Source organism: Rhincodon typus, unplaced genomic scaffold (assembly GCF_021869965.1).
Source record: "Rhincodon typus isolate 14 unplaced genomic scaffold, sRhiTyp1.1 hic_rhity00001198, whole genome shotgun sequence".
Classification (NCBI taxonomy): Eukaryota; Metazoa; Chordata; class Chondrichthyes; order Orectolobiformes; family Rhincodontidae; genus Rhincodon; species Rhincodon typus.
This window is the reverse complement of record NW_025966836.1, coordinates 14552-30166: the sequence shown is the minus strand read 5'-3', so window position 1 is coordinate 30166 and position 15615 is coordinate 14552. Positions and strand designations below refer to the sequence as shown.

Sequence of the window (15615 nt, the reverse complement as noted above, 5' to 3'; positions counted from 1 at the left end):
TCACTCCTTCCCCGTCCCTCGCTCCCTCACTCTCCATCCCTTGCTCCCTGTCCCTTGCTCCATCGCTACCCGTCCCTCCCTCCCTGTCCATCGCTCCCTCACTCCCTCCCCGTCTCTCGATCCCTCGCTACCTCCCCGTCCCTCCCTCCCTTGCTACCTCCCCGTCCCTCGCTGCCTTGCTCCCTCCCTGTCCATCCCTTTCCCTCGCTCCCTCCCTGTCCCTCGATGTGCCTCGCTCCCTCACTGTCCCTCCCTGCCTAACTCCCTGTCCCTGTCCCTCTCTCCCTCCCTGTCCCTCCTTCCCTGTTCTTTTTCTCCCTCTCTGTCCCTTCCCCTCCTTGTCCGTCCCTGCCCCTCGCTCCCTCCCTGCTCCTCCCTCTCCCTGTCCCTCGCTCCCTCCCTCTCCCACCCTGTAGCCCTCCCTATCCCTCGCTCCTACCCTCTCCCTCCCTGACCCCCTCCCTCTCCCTCCATATCCCTCGCTCTGTCCCTGTCCCTCGCTCCGTGTCCCTCGCTCCCTCCCTGTACGTCGGTCCCTATCCGTCCCTCGCTCGCTGCCCATCCCTCGCCCCCTCTCCGTTCCACGCTCCCACCACGTCCCTCCTCCCTGTCGCCATCCCTGCCCTTCGCTCCCACCCCATCCCTCGCACCCTCGCACCCTCGCAACCTCCCCGTCCCTCGCTCTCTCGCCATCCCTCGCTCCCATCCTCCCTCCCGCCCTACTCCCCGTCCCTCCCTCACTCTCTCCTTCCCCGTCCTTCACTCCCTCGCTCTCTGTCCCTCGCTCCCCATCCTTTGCTTCATTGCTACCCGTCCCTCTCTCTCTGTCCTTTGTTCCCTTCCCCCTCCCTCCCCCTCACCCCCTCCCTTTCCCTCGCTCCTTCCCTGTCCCTCCCTGTCCCTGTCCCTTGCTCCCTCCCTGTCCCTTCCTGTCCCTGTCCCTCCCTCCCGCCCTATCCCTCCCTCTCTGTCCCTCACACCCTCTCTGTCGCTCCCTCCCTGTTCTTTGCTCCCTCCCTGTCCCTCCCCTTCCTTGTCCATCCCTGTCCCTGCCCCTCGCTCCCACCCTGTCCCTCGCTCCCTCCCTCTCCCTCCCTGTCCCCCCTCTCTCCCTCCATATCCCTCACTCCGTCCCTGTCAAGGCTACTAAAACATTTATCATCTGTGTGGCTGCCAAGATGTCTCAGCAAGTGGGATGATTGATTGAATCCTTTCCCACTCTCAGAACAAATGCATGGTTTCTCTCCCGCGTGAATTCGCTGGTGTGAGAGCAGACAGAAAGATTGACGAGATCTCTTCCAACACTTGGAGCATTTGATCGACCTCTCCTAAGCGCGGTCTCGCTGGTGTGTCGGCGGGTAGAATGTTTGAGTGAACCCTTTCTACACTTAAAGCAATTATAGAGTCCAAGAGATATTCAGCACGGAAACAGAGCTTTTGGTCCAACTCGTCCATGCCGAACAGATATCCAAAATTAATCTAGTCCTGTTTGCCAACATTTGGCCCATATCCCACTAAACACTTCCTAGACATGGATCCATACAGATGCCTTTTAAATGTTGTATTTATACCAGCCTCCACCATTTCCTGTGTCAGTTCAATCCATACATACACCATCCTGCGTGTCAAAACATTACACCCTACGTCCCTTTAAAATCTTTACCCTCAAACCTTAAACCTATAACCTCAAGTTTGGACTCCCCTACCCCGGGAAAAAGACCCTATCACTGCCCCTCATGATTTTATTAACTTCTATAAGGTCACCCCTCAGCCTCCAATACTCCAGTGTAAATAGCCTTAGTTTATTCAGCCTCTTCCTCCAGCTCAACTGCTCCAACCCTGGCAACTTCTTTGTAAACCTTTTCGAAATCTTTTCATCTTTCCTCGAGCAGAGAGAATAGAATTGAATGCAGTTTGTGAGGTTTCGTCTGCGTGTATTAACGTGGTTAATGGGTACAGAGAGGATGAACACATCCTCTTTGTCTCCCCTGTTTAAATTGTGAAAATATCGGTTTTAAAGCAGTGCAAGAGGAGATCGTCTCGTTCTGTGCATTTTCACTGGAAATGTTCAGCTGTGAACTGTCCGTCTTTACAAAAGCGGTGTTTGACTTAAATTCTCACTGAATAACACCGAGATAGAAAAAAAAGCATCAAGTTTCTGTGATCGGGTGTTTAAGTACATGAACATATGGATGGGGACAGAATCAACCTGCGTGGTGCTGTGGCTTAGTTGGTGAAAGCGCCTCTCTAATAAACAGGAGATCTGTGGTTCGTAGTCCCAATGGTGCCTACGGCTTAAATTGAGGGCATCTTGCCTAAACGTCTCGCAAATAGCGCTAGTTGCTTGATTCCTGAATGTGGAGGTGGCTTGCTTCTTACGTTTATACTCAATGCATTATTAGTCCTCTGCTCCCACTCCAGTTGCCTGAGCTTAACCCAATTGGCAATTTTGTTTGTTGCTGTTTTGTGAACTGTAACAATTAACAATTGCCGACTAATCAGAGAGAGAATTTTTGATAAATATGCCGATTTGACAGATAAAGCTGATAAGGATTATAAGAGATAGGATTTATAATCATCTAGAAAGGAATAATTTGATTAGGGATAGTCAACACGGTTTTGTGAAGGGTAGGTCGTGCCTCACAAACCCTATTGAGTTCTTTGAGAAGGTGACCAAACAGGTGGATGAGGGTAAAGCGGTTGATGTGGTGTATATGGATTTCAGTAAAGCATTTGATAAGGTTCCCCATGGTAGGCTATTGCAGAAAATATGGAGGCATGGGATTGAGGGTGATTTAGCGGTTTGGATCAGAAATTGGCTCGCTGTAAGAAGACAGAGAGTGGTGGTTGATCGGAAATGTTCATCCTGGAGTTCAGTTACCAGTGGTGTACCTCAAGGATCTGTTTTGGGGCCACTGCTGTTTGTCATTTTTATAAATAACCTGGATGAGGGCGGAGAAGGATGGGTTAGTAAATTTGCGGATGACACCAAAGTTGGTGGAGTTGTGGATAGTGCGGAAGGATGTTGCAGGTTACAGAGGGACACAGATAAGCTGCAGAGCTGGGCTGAGAGGTGACAAATGGAGTTTAATGCGGAAAAGTGTGAGGTGATTCACTTTGGAAGGAGTAACAGGAATACAGAGTACTGGGCTGATGGTAAGATTCTTGGTAGTGTGGATGAGCAGAAAGATCTCGGTGTCCATATGCATAGATCACTGAAAGTTGCCACCAGGTTGATAGCGTTGTTAAGAAGGCGTACAGTATGTTCGGTTTTATTGGTAGAGGGATTGAGTTTCGGAGCCATGAGGTCATGTTGCAGCTGTACAAAACTCTGGTGCGGCCGCACTTGGAGTATTGCGTACAGTTCTGGTCACCGCATTATAGGAAGGATGTGGAAGCATTGGAAAGGGTGCAGAGGAGATTTACCAGGATGTTGCCTGGTATGGAGGGAAGGTCTTATGAGGAAAGGCTGAGGGTCTTGAGGCTGTTTTCGTTAGAGAGAAGAAGGTTAAGAGGTGACTTGATAGAGACATACAAGATGATCAGAGGATTAGATAGGGTGGACAGTGGGAGCCTTTTTCCTCAGATGGTGATGGCTAGCACGAGGAACATAGCTTTAAATTGAGGGGTGATAGATATAGGACAGATGTCAGAGGTCGGTTCTTTACTCAGAGAGTAGTAAGGGTGTGGAATGCCCTGCCTGCAAAAATAGTAGACTTGCCAACTTTAAGGGCATTTAAATGGTCATTGGATAAACATATGGATGATAATGGAATAGTTTAGGTTAGATGGGCTTCAGATTGGTTTCACAGGTCGGCGCAACATCGAGGGCGGAAGGGCCTGTACTGCGCTGTAACGTTCTATGTTCTATGTTCTATGTTCTACAACTTTGCCTAATATTATATTTTTGAAATGCATAACTAACCTAGTTCCAATTAACGATCTGTGGATCTGAAAGGTAACCTCTCTTTCTCTCCAGAGATGCTGCCAGGCCTGCTGAGTTTCTCGGTCAATTCCTGTTTCTCTTTCAGCATCTGCAGTTCTTTGACTTCTGTTAACTTGAATAATTTCTGGGACAGAACAGTCCATCTACCGGGTCCAGAGCTTCTTTCCTGCTCCTGAAAATCAGTCATCACAATAAACAAGCAGAATGGAACTCCCATTCCCTGACCAAAAACGGAACTCAGCCTATGGCAGTGAAAGCGCCAAATCCTAACCACAAGACCACCAGAAAGGGTACTTCAGACTCTTGTATCTTTTCTCAACGACACTGCTTCTGACTTTTGATTTGCTATCATTTTGGCTGCAGATCAGTTTCTCCCTTTCATCAAAATTCCATTTGCCTTTTTAATTACCTGCTGCACCCGCAATCCGACTTTTAGCGATTCATGCACGAGGTCACTCAAGTCCCTCTGCAAAGCAGCATGCTGCAATTCTTTACCATTTAAAACATAGTCCATTTTGCATTATTCCTACCAAAATAGATGACCTCACACTTATCAACATTGTACTCCATCTGCCAGACCTTTGCCCACTCTCTTAGACTATGTATATCGCTCTGCAGACTTTCAGTGTCTTCTGCACACTTTGCTCTACCACTCGTCTTAGTGTCATCTGCAAATTTTGACACACTACACTTAGTCCCCAATTCCAAATCATCTATGTAAATTGTAAACAATTGTGGTTCCAACACTGATCCCTGAGGCACACCACTAGCCACTGACTGCCAACCAGAAAAACACCCATTTACCCCTACTCTTTGTTTTCTACTGGTCAACCAATCCTCTATCCATGCCAATACATTACCTGTAATACCGTGCAACTTTATCTTATGTAGCAGCCTTTGGTGTGGCACCTTGTCAAATGCCTTCTGGAAATCCAGATACACCACATCCACAGGTTCCCCATTGTCCACATTGCAAGTAATGTCCTCAAAGAATTCCACCAAATCAGTTAAACATGACCTACCCTTCATGAACCCATAAAAAACAAAAGAACTGCAGATGCTGTAAGTCAGGAACAAAAACAAAGTTGCTGGAAAAGCTCAACAGGTCTGGCAGCGTCTGTGGAAGAGAAAACAGAGTTAACGTTTCAGGTCCAGTGACCCTTCCTCGGAACTCCAGTTCTGAGGAAGGGTCACCGGACCCAAAACGTTAAGTCTGTTTTCTCCTCCACAGATGCCGCCAGACGTGCTGAGCGTTTCCATCAACTTTGTTATTGTTCATGAACCCATGCTGGGTGTTCCCAATGGGACAATTTATATCCAGATGTCTTGCTATTTCTTCCTTAATGATAGACTCAAGCATTTTCCCCACTGCCGAAGTGAAGCTAACTGGCCTAAAGTTACCTGCTTTTTGTCTACTTCCTTTCTTAAACAGTGACGTCACATTGGCTGTTTTTCAATCTGCGGGAACCACCCCAGAGTCCAGTGAATTTTGATAAATAATTACTAGTGCATTTGCTATGTCTCCCATCACCTCTTTTAGTATCCTGGGATGCATTTCGTCAGGGCCAAGAGACATGTCTACCGTTAGCCCCATTACCTTGCCCAGCACTGCCTCCTTAGTGATAATGACAATCTCTATGAGAATCAGTGAGAGTTTCACATCAGAGGTGAATTAATTGGGAAGGAGCACTGAAATCCATTGCTTTCATCAGCTCAGAAACAGTACTACAAAAATGCTCTTTATTGAAACGTACAGGCGTTATTGGCGATGTAACGGATTGGATGCAAAAAGGTTAGTTCCCTTCTGGAGCCGTCTCGGAACGGAGTGTCTGATATCAGAATGTAGGTCGCACATTTAAGGTAGAGTCGAGGTAAAATTTATTCTCTCAGATGGTTGTGAATCAGTGGATTTCTTTACAGAAGAGGATTGTCGAAGCTGGGCCACTAAGTATATTTAAGGCTGAGATCGAAAGATTTTTAGCAGCAAGGGTATCAAAGGTTACGAAGAAATCCAAGAAAGTGCAGTTCAGGATTATCAGATCAGGATTATCCGCTCATTTAATAGCGGAGCAGACTTGATGGGCTGAGTTGTCTCTTTCTACTCCTAAAATGCATGATGTTAATATAAGGTTGCAAAACCGACCGGAGTAAAATTCGCCAACTTAAAAATGTGTGGATCCCATCGGGGCACTGAATCGAAGTGAGATGTGCAAAGGGCAGCAAACAAAGGGGCAGTCATTGTGGTTGGTTGTTCCGGATGAATCTGTATGCCAGGGTAAACAGGAAAAACCAGTCTTCAGTGCCCACATTGAGCCTGGCTCCATTAGGCCTACAGTCAACTCTCACAAACCACCGTTGCCCTTCACTTTTCCTGACCTCCCCTCTGTTGTTGTCTTAAACAAATTGCACGTCAGGCAATTGCAGCTGACATTGCTGATGCAGAACCGTAATATAGATTGAAGCGATACTGACTGGTCCACGACATAATTCTGCTTCTAAAGATCAGTCAATATTTCATAGCTATTATTGTAAATTTTAACCACGAGCACGCCATGGCAGTGAAGGCACTGAATCCAAATCAGTAAACTACTCGGGAAGACTTCGATCTGTATCACCCTGGTCACTGCCTGATTCAGCATTGCATCTCTCATCCTTCTGCACATGATCCTCTCGGCTCCATCTCGGTTTTGTCGCATTATCTTGGTTTATAATGCACAGACTATCCTGTTATCTATTACATTGCAGTTTCTAATGCATGAAACCCTGCCTTACAGGGCACAGTCTTCGCTCTGTAGCGCAGTATTGAAAGCAATGGTCTTCTAAAGCACCGGTCATGAGTTTACTTCTAACTGGAGGATATGAGAATGTTTGTACAACTGCCGCATCCAATATCCAAAGGAGCACTTTCATATCGTCTGAAATTTTGCCAATGTCATGTCCTCCACAGGCCAGCAGTTAGGTGAGGTGAGGTATTATAAACTGCAGATTGACAAGGAAACAATGGGGGACCAACCGAGAGGGGAGTGGCCGAATGCTTTTTTTCTTTGCTGTAATCAGATTCTGGTTTTGAAGTTTGAAATTGGACAATATAACCCAAATGGGTGAAATCCGACTTTCTGGGCGCTGGTGTCTGCTGAGGCCTTTGTCACCTTCTGGGAAATATGTCTGTGTGTTACCTTCTGGGGGTGAAAATGTGGTCCAGTTCCCCAAGGAAACGTGAACATCTCAAACGGCCGGTCCATCGCCTCGTAGCGCACAAGGCTATGGGCCAAGGCTGGAAACTGGGATGTTGAGCCTCCTTCCGTATTGTAAAAACACGATGATTCAATCACTTTGGAGGAGAAACAACTGTCGCAGAAAGAAAAAAAGCCAGAAGTTCTGTCATTAAGAAACGATGCGCGTCGCCCTTCCACCGTCCCTGGTGGTCTAGTGGTTAGAATTTCGGCACTTTTACCGGCGCGGCCCAGGTTCGATTCCCAGTCAGAAAATCAAGTTTTATTGTTCCTGATGGTGACAACAGCAAAAGCAATGCGGCTCTGTCCGCAATTCTGCAATGTCAGTTAATGCCCCCGAGAACATCAGAGTCCATACTACAGCCACTGAAAGAGGGGAAAGGTGCCTTAGCCGTCACTGCTCAGTCAGGCTATTCTATTGTGTTGTGTTGTTAACAGGGACATCAGCAGTAAGAGTAACATTCACAAGATGAACAACCAGCAAACCACCTTCGCTACTTCAATTCAATAGTCTCCCTTTTGTGACGCGGTGAGTTTCACTGGCATTTTTCGTCTGGAAGCGACAATTCATCCTATCGAGTCTGCTCAGCCATTCAATGAGATCGCTGCTGATCTGATAAATGTCAACTCCGCTTTCCTGCTTTCCCTCCGTAACCTGAGGTAAACTCGAGCCTAATCACAATATCATATATTACCGATATTTTTCGGAAGTTTAGATTACTTCAGTGACCTGTACATGTTTGCATGAAATTGAATAATACGAAACAAGCAAAAAAAAAGCCCTTCCCGATATTCAACCCAGTGCGGGGTCAGCCATATGACAAAAGTAAGAAAGCGAAAACACCATCTCCATTTCTCCCAGCACAGATTTCTGTCTTGACGAGTTGAATATTTGCAGCATTTTTCTTTATAATTGTGACATTTTCACGGACAGATCCTCCCTTAATCCACAAACATCATCTGTGCTGCCAAAAACTATTTTGCCTCAGATTAAAATTGCTGAATATCTTTTCACACAGCATGATGCCCCAATAATCCCTGCTCCATGTCAATAAAAGTTGCTTTGGTTGAGGTTGGAGCTCACAGCCTCGGCATTTCACGCGCCTCTATACCGTCATAGAAGGGCCGCGCGCTCACCGATTGCGTCACTTCTATCTGTATCACCCTGGTCACTGTCTGAATCAGCATTGCATTCTCTCATCCTTCTGCACATCATCCCCGCGGCTCTATCTCGGTTTTGTCACATTGTCTTGGTTCATAATGCACAGGTTATCTCGTTAGCTATTATCACAGCTTATGTCCGCACGCTCATTGCCATCCCCATTTCCGGTTATATCTTCGTGGCTGGGCCACTGAGTTTCTCTGGTCCCGGACCTGGGAACTGGGATTATATGGTCATCTGCAGCAATGGTTACTTCCTTGTGTGAAGGAACTGGTGAAGTATCCGATGTTAAACTAGATTGCTAATGAAAGATACATTTCAACAAGTGCCTGCACTATCCCCCGAGTCTTTGATACTTTGTAGAAATCTATCAATCTCGGTCTTCAACATACTCATTGATGGAATCTCCACAGTCTCTGGTAGCATCGTAATTACAGATTCCAGCCCTCTGTGAATCCCCACATTACAGTGCACTGCTTGGAAAGAATTCCTATTGTGGATCTGGTGCTGTTCCGAGCGTATCCTCTGCCACTGTAGTTATTGCTCAGTACAAGCAAGCGGTTTTATGTGGTGCCGTGATCGTATAGTGGTTCGTACTCTGCGTTGTGGCTACAGCAACCTCGATTCGAATCCGAGTCACGGCAGTGGATGCTTGCTACAGCTCTTTTTTATTCCTTGTGACACGGGCTGCAGCAATGCGGCAAGTATCAAACATTTTTACTGGAAAATATTCTTTGAGGTGGTGACAATCATCTCTCAACCCCCACTCTCTCACGTATCTGCATTTGATGTATCAGAATTGAAACCCACCACTTGGAGATTTCTCTCCCACCCACAATCACTAACTCTCCTTATCGTCTCTCCTTCCACTTCACTGAGGCACTGCACAATCTCACATCCATTTTCACATTGACAGCGTTCATTCTGTCTTATTGCGGTCACTGTTGCTGTGTGAACATGGCCTGTGTCACCACCGGGAACTTTAAACCAGACGAAATATTTAGATACTGGGACAGTGAGATCAAGACTCATGTAGCAGCTTTTACTGACATGGACCAATGATTATTGGAACATCAGACTTAGGAAAACGACACATGGCAATAATGAGCAAAATAGACTTCATTCGAAAAGACCAGTTTCTGTGGCTTTCTGCATCATTTATTGCATTTGTTGATTCGGCTATAGCAAGAGTATTGTGTGCAGTTCTCTAATTCACGTTATTGTGGGATGTGATAGCACCAGAAACGGTGCAGAAGAAATTTACCAGGATATTGTCTCGGCTGAAGAGTTTCCATTATGAAGAGAGATCGAATAGACTGTGGTCGTTTTCCTCAGAGCAGAGGAGATGTACAAAATAATGAATGATATTGATAGGGTAGACTCATGTAAATGCTTCCCCTTGATGGAGGGATCGATCACCAGGGGCCATAGATTTAATGTAAGAGGAAGGAAGTTTTGAGTAAATTTGCGGAAAAACACTTTCAACCAGAGGATGTTTGGAATCTGGAAGCCACTGCCTGCAAGTGTCCCAGAGGCAGATATCCTGATGACTTTAAGAAGCATTCAGATGTGAATTTGTGATGCTATGGCATTGATGGCTATGGGCTAAGCAACAGAAAGAGAATTTGGATAGTTGAGCGATTTTATTTGATTGGTGCACATGTAAAAGGCTTAAGGGGCATTTACACTCGAGGTCCTCAGCACTGTAGTGGTTAGTATCCTTGCCTGTCACGTGGGCGACTAGCGTTCGATTCCCTTCCAGGCCAGGTCCAACAATTTTTGGGGCCTTTCTGCAAAAAGGAGCCAGCTTCAGCTGATGTCTGCGTGGAGTATGCACATTCTCACCATGTCTGCGTCTGAGTGCTTCAGTTTCTTCCCACGGTCTAAACTTATGCAGGCGAGGTGAATTGAACACATAGAACATAGAAGAGTACAGCACAGGCCCTTCGGCCCACGATGTTGTGCCGGACTATTATCCTACTCTAAGATCAAACTACCCTGCATACTCTATATTTTAAAATCATCCATGCGCCTGTCCAAGACTCGCTTAAGTGTCCCGAATGTATCTGACTCGACTACCACCGCCGACAGTGCATTCCACGCATCCACCATTCTCTGTGGAAAGAACCTACCTCTGACATCTCCACTATATCTTCCTCCAATCACCCGAAAAGTGTGCCCCCTCACTATAGTCACATCCGCTTTGGGAAAAGGTCTCTGGGTATCCACACTATCTCTGCCTCTCATCATCTTATATACCTCTATCAAGTCACAGCTCATCCTTCTTCGCTCCAAAGAGAAAAACCCTCGCTCCCTCAACATTTCCTCATAAGACCTGGCCTCCAGTCCAGGCAGCAACCTGGTAAATCTCCTCTGCACCCTCTCTAAAGCTTTCACGTCCTTTCTATAATGAGGCGATCAGAGCTGAACACAATATTCCAAGTGTGGTCTAACCAGGGTTTTAAGTAACTGAAGCATAACCTTGCAGCTCTTAAACTCAATTCCCTTGCCAATGAAAGCCAACGCACCATACACCTTCTTAACAACCCTATTAACTTGGGTAGCAACTTTGAGGGTTCTATTGATGTGGACCCCAAGATCCCTCTGTTCCTCCACATTAATCCTGCAATTTACCCTACATTCCGCATTTAAATTCGACCTTCCAAAATGAATCACTTCACACTTTTCCAGGTTGAATTCCATCTGACACTTCTTTGCCCAGCTTTGCATCTTGTCAATGTCCCGTTGCAACCTCCAATAGCCCTTCACATTATCCTCCATGCCACCAACCATCGTGTCATCATCAAACTTACTAACCCACTCTTACACTTCCTCATCCAAGTCATTTATAAAGACCACAAAGAGCAGCGTTCCCAGAACAGATTCTTTCAGAACACCACTGATCGCCAAGCTCCAGGCTGAATAATTTCCATCTATTGCAACCCTCTGGCTTCTATTGGACAGCCAATTCTGTATCCAGACAGCCAAATTTCCACGAATCCCATGTCTCCTAACTTTCTAAATGAGCCCACCTTGGGGAAACTAATCAAATGCTTATCTAAAATCCATATGCACCACATCCATTGCTCGATCTTCATCAATGTAATTTGCCACATCCTCAAAGAATTCAATAAGACTTGTGAGGCATGGCCTGCCCCTCACAAAGCCACATTGACTATTTCTAATCAAATTGTGCTTGTCCAAATAATCATAAATACTGTCTCTCAGAATCCACTCCAATAATTTGCCCACCACAGAAAGACTGACTGTTCTGTCATTCCCAGGATTATCCCTATTCCCTTTCTTGAACAAGGGAATAACATTTGCCACCCTCCAATCATCTGGTATTACTCCAGTGGACAGTGAGAACGCAAAAACCATCACCAAACTTTCTCTTCCCTCGCTTCTCGGAGCAATCTTGGGCATATCCTGTGTGGCCCAGGGGACTTATCTATCCTCATGTTTTTCAAAATTTGTAGCACATCCTCCTTCCTAACATCAGCTTGTTCGAGCGTATCTGCCTTTTTCATGCTATCCTCACAAACGTTAAGGTCCCTCTATTCCTGATAGGCACTATCGTTACTCTGACCATCCTCTTGTTCCTCACGTAAGTATAGAATGCCTTGGGATTTTCCTAAATCCTACCTGCCATACCCGCCTTCTTGCTCTCCTAAGTCCATTCTTCAGTTCCTTCCTGGCTACCTTGTCGACCTCTAGAGCTCAGTCCGATCCTTGTTTCCTTAACTTTAAGTAAGCTTCCTTCTTCCTCTTGACTAGATGTTCCACATGTCTCGTCATCCAAGGTTTCTTCACCTTACCATCCTTTCTTTGCCTCAGTGGGACAAACCTATCCAGTAGCTGCAGCAAGTGCTCCCTAAACAACCTTCACATTTCTGTCATGCATTTCTCTGAGAACATCTATTCCCAAACTCCACGCCAAAGTTCTTGCCTGACAGCATTGTAATCCCCCCTCCCCCAAAAGTGAAATAACATACCTGGGCTCATCGAGGAGTTGTACCCAGGACCTCTCGCATGTTAACACTGCATAGTACCCTATGCAAGGGTCATACCACTAATCCAACAAGCCTTTACTGTTTTTGGCTTCATATAATTCATATAATTGCTGTGGGAAATTGCCCCGTTGTGTGCGGGGATGTGCACGCCAGGTTGGTAAGCCATGCTAAATGCGGGTTTATGAGAATTAGCGGGTGTCACGATTTCATACTTGGCTCTGGACGAGAATGGTCACCGTTTCATATCGGGCTCTGGGGTATAATGTTCACTCTTTTATGTTGGGCTCTGCGAGAGAATGTTCACTGTTTTATATCGGACTCTGGGAGAAAGTTCACTGGTTTATACTGGGCTGCGGGGGAGAGTGGTCACGGTCTAACGTGAGGCACTGGGGCCGAATGTTCACTGTTGTACATCGGGCTCTGGGGAGATTAGTCACTGGTTTATATCGATCCCCATTCTACTCCTCCTATACTTTCACGGGTGTGATATGTGCTGCAACAGATACCTGCAGCCCTTCAATCAAAACAAAAATGAATGGCAAGCTGAACGTATCTTTTAGACTCAGTGACCAACAAAGGCTTTGTGTCTGTGAGAATGTATATTCCGATAAAGAAAATACGAGCTCTACGACATTTCTGGGATTTACATTTTCCCGTTGGAATATGATTCGGTCCCTTGTTCAAACCAGAATAACTTTCCGGTGTAAGTGTAACATGATCAGCACCGGACTGCAGGGCAAATGCACAAAGCCGAGTGAGCCGCGCACGAGATAATACCGTGCAACATACTTACAGTTATTAAGCCTGTGATGCAAAATAAGTGGCTCCGAAAAAAAAATCCTTCGTCTCGAATGGTAAGCAGATTTAGAATCCGAGAACGGCAGATCCCATTGCAAAATTGTTACACAGGCAGTCCAGGCACGAACAACATTATCATAATTCCTTTCACTTTCCCTGTCTTTCTGCTTAGCCGGTCAGTATTCCGGCGAAGATTTCCACTTCTGGGCAAGAGCAAATACCAGAGGTCACACGACACCATGTTATACGAGCGATTGTCTCAAAAATGATTTTTGCGATGTTGCTGCCGGAAGACGACAAAAGTGAAGGCACCGGTAAGGGCTTCGAGGAAGCCTATCCTCCTCATCCATTTTCTGAGCTGCTCGGCTATGCCGAGCTACAATATCAATTTCCCACCAGATGCCAATACCCTGGGACATTTCCAAACTGCTCCTCCAAATACACTGGAGGTTTAATCCAACTCCACTTACCGGAAACTGCTCAAGTCAGGAAATGAAAAGAATAAGAGTAAGAATGACCCACGAAAAGTGAACGCGAGCTGTCGCAGTCTCGATTAGATGAGGTTTCCCTTCTGATCAACAATGTGGGTGTGCCTGCACCGCAATGATTGCAGCAGATCAAGAAGGTGGCTCATCAGCTCCCTTCTCCAGAACAGAAATGAAGGAAATGGGAGAAATTTCACAGAGCAATACCCTCCTTTTCGCCAGAAAAGGCAAATAACTTGAAGTAGACTCAATGCAGGATTTTGTTTCACACCAGCGGCAAAATAACGATCTGCATTCACTTTCAACGAATAGGGTGAGCAACACAACTTGCCTGGGACATGGCGTAGCAGCGCAGCCTGCTTGTTCCCACTATCATGCTGGGGGCATTCCGCATGTGATAACCACTGCACCATGGGAACATGCCGTGGAAGCTGACCCGATGGAGGCTGTTGTGCTGTCCCACGTCAAAGATTACTTTGGGCAAAATAGAGACAAGTTAAACGCATCTTCGGTATAACAGGTAGCCACAGTGGGATGCAAACGCACACCTTTTCAGAGATTGGAACCTGAATCCAGCAGCTTAGACCGCCTGGCCATATCACCACACCATGGCCTCAGAGCTCACATATGACATTCCCCAATGATGCGACTGCACACAACTGATAGAAAGGCACCGGGAAATTCTTGCGAGGAACCCCATCCTTCTTGTCCATTTTCTTTGCTGCTCAGTTATGCCCAGCTACAATATCAGTTTCGCACCAGATGCCGATAGCCCTGCAATCAAAACCAATATCGACGCAAAGCTGAACGCATCTTGTGAGATTCGGTTGAGCAACAAGTATAATGTGCCTGTGCGGAAGTATATTATGCTTCGATAAAGAACACATGACTGCACCATATTTCCGGGTTCACCCACATCACTTCTGTCACACACTGAAAACTCACAATTTTTCTCCTCTGTTACCGAGAATGAAGATTTTGTTGAATAAACCCACACGGTCACAAAAGAAGATAATTTTCCTTGTGAATTGGGTAATGTTCAGGGAGACTTCATTGATGCTTTCCGTGGTATCCTCAGAATTAGGTAATTCTGGTTCAGCTCCATTTGACATGGAGCCGCCCAGGAAGTGATCATTCTCATTCTGTGACTCTGAACAGTCTTGTTGGTGCAGGATTGGAGTTGGGTTGGCCCCTTTAAAAGTCTTGTCATTTATTATACAAGCGGCTGCACCGACAAGCTGATCTCTGGGACTTCCAGTAAAGTGGAAACGACTTGCACTCTGAAACAGGAAACCAGTATCTTAATTAAAGCAGCAGAAGAGAAACCATGTTTTTGGCACAACTAAATCTGCTGGCTTTAGTAATGATGCTGGAGAACTGAATAGCTGGCCTTCACCTCGGAAAATAAAGTTGCAAGATGCAAAGACGCCCAGCGTGGGGCTCGAACGCACGACCCTGAGATTAAGAGTCTCATGTTCTACCGACTGAGCTAGCCGGGCTCGATTGGTAGGTACTTCTTTTCCCATTTCACACTGAGCCAAATCCCTTGCAACCTAATTTCAATGTGACAAAGATAATCCACCTGGAAAAGCACAAGGTTCCAGTTCATTCCTCTCAATCACAAATAACATCAGCTACATCTTCCACTTCTCAGCTGTTACTCCTTCAGACCATTATAATCCATTTTCAGCGCTTGTTCCGGGATTTAAAATTCAAAATTCATATTTTAATGTCGGTGACCTCATCCTTGAGTTGCCCATGCGACTGTCAGTCACTTTGAGAGACGGTGAATCTGCTTCAATAAACCCAGTCATTTCTGTTACAGGCTGTGTGAAATGCGTGTCTGTCTGCCCAGTCTCACTCAATACATTCAGCACTTTGTTTGTTCGGTACATCAGCAAATTCTGCAGCTTCGCATCTGGGGACTGGATTTTCACAGTTCGGCTAAAAAGATTCGAAGGTTAAGAAGAATTTGCTG

General features: G+C 46.1%; 1 non-coding gene across 1 annotated transcript; it reads right to left on the bottom strand.

Annotated features, from left to right (window-relative positions):
* Window positions 1-15063: 15063 nt before the first annotated feature.
* On the bottom strand, window positions 15064-15136 carry trnak-cuu. Its single transcript has one exon. It is a non-coding gene; the product is annotated as a tRNA-Lys (tRNA).
* Window positions 15137-15615: the final 479 nt, after the last annotated feature.